General features: G+C 42.4%; 1 non-coding gene across 1 annotated transcript; it reads left to right on the forward strand.

The window, feature by feature from the left end:
- The first annotated feature begins 1,070 nt into the window (after nt 1-1,070).
- LOC132228918 (U6 spliceosomal RNA) lies at nt 1,071-1,172 on the forward strand. The gene has a single exon (XR_009451523.1). It is a non-coding gene; the product is annotated as a U6 spliceosomal RNA (small nuclear RNA).
- Nucleotides 1,173-1,682: the final 510 nt, after the last annotated feature.

Raw genomic sequence — 1,682 nt, forward strand, 5'->3', positions numbered from 1 at the left:
TAACAGTGAGGTGATGTGAAATTCTGGGGAAGGACAAAAGTGCACCAAGGTAATAAAATTACTTCCTCATAAGCTAAGACCTATAAGAAGAGAGTGAACAACACATGATGCTATGAAAAAGTAATGAGCATTAATAATCCTATATAATAAAAGCCTAATATGCTAAGTGTCCGGTGGTCCAGTGACCAGTCGACTGTTCAACCAATCAAAGCTTAATATGCTAATGCTATGCTAAGGCCACTCAACCGCTCACTATGACATGCACTGATCACCAGGGGCTGACAGTCGACTGGTCTATCAGTCGCTATGATGTGCACTGACCAAGAGGGGGCAGGCAGTCGACTGATCGACCAGTCGCTATGACATGCACTGACCACCAGGGAGAAGTTGCTACAACTGGTAGGTTAGCTCGCTGCTGGGGTCTGGCCGATTGGGACTGAGTGAGATGGGCTGGACATACTCTGGAGCCCTCCTGCGGTCCCTCCCCAATCAATCGTGTACCGGTGGGGTCCCTCAGCCTTGTCTGCACACTCTCACAATCCGGGACCCCTCGTAGGATGTCGGAGAGCTGGTTTTGGCTTGATCTCACAGGTCACTTCCCTCAGGAGGGTGCTAGATGCAGGGCTCATGGCTGGTGAGCACTGCTGCGTCAGCATGAGCCTCTCACAATTGGGACTGATTGGGTGCGAGCCTGTGGCAGGCGCAGTGGGGTCGGGATGAACGGGAGCAGCAGGTAGGAGCTGCAGGCAGTCTTGGACTGTGGGTTTTAGCCTGATCCCCACAGACCACTCTGAGGGCCCCCCCCCCCCCCCAGTGTATGAATTTGTGCACCAGGTCTCCAGTAACAATAAAAATAATAACAGTAATTGTTTTAAAGGATAGAGCTGATTGTTGTCTAGCAAGAGCTCTAGTGTGACTGATATATCAATAATAGAATGTTTAATATAATGTGGCTGATGCATCAAGATGGAGTTTTAGAAGATAAAGCCATAGAATGAGGATGGGAAAATAAGATCAAAACCTTAGGACATCGAAATACTTTGGCTTTTACTCTCATTGAAAAGGGAAAATTAGGTGCTCACAAATATACTAAAATTGGAATAATACAGAGAATATTAGCATGGCCCCTGTTCAAGGATGACACACAAATTTGTAAAGCATTCCATATTAAAAAAAAAAAAAGGGAGGGGGCGATTTGTATGGATTAAAGCAAAGAAGAGACATGCTTTCTCCTCAGTTTTTAGTAGGTCATTCTGGTTGCATTGCAAAGAAGAGACTCAGCAATGAATGACAGAAGCATGGATACCAGTTAGGCACTTTTGCAAAAATCCGGGTGAGGTATTGCACTATACAGACCAAGATTAAAGTAATAGAGGAGGAGGTTTCTAGGTATAAAGTACATGGATCATTAAGCCCAATATTGTAAAAGTTGCATAATCTCTTCTAGTTTCAGTGTCCTCATCTATAAATTAAGGTTGTATATGCAAAATGAAGGTAATATATGTAAAGTGTAAGAAAAAATACTGAAGTAGAATACAAGTTAAATAATTTGTTAACTTTGTTTAATATTGCATGTGGATAGAAAAGAAGATGAAATAAATAGGAAAATTAAATATGATAAATATACTTAAAACCACTGAATTGTACACTTTTTTGTTTTTGTTAATCCTCGCCTGAGGATA

Source organism: Myotis daubentonii, chromosome 2, assembly GCF_963259705.1.
Source record: "Myotis daubentonii chromosome 2, mMyoDau2.1, whole genome shotgun sequence".
NCBI classification, from domain to species: domain Eukaryota; kingdom Metazoa; phylum Chordata; class Mammalia; order Chiroptera; family Vespertilionidae; genus Myotis; species Myotis daubentonii.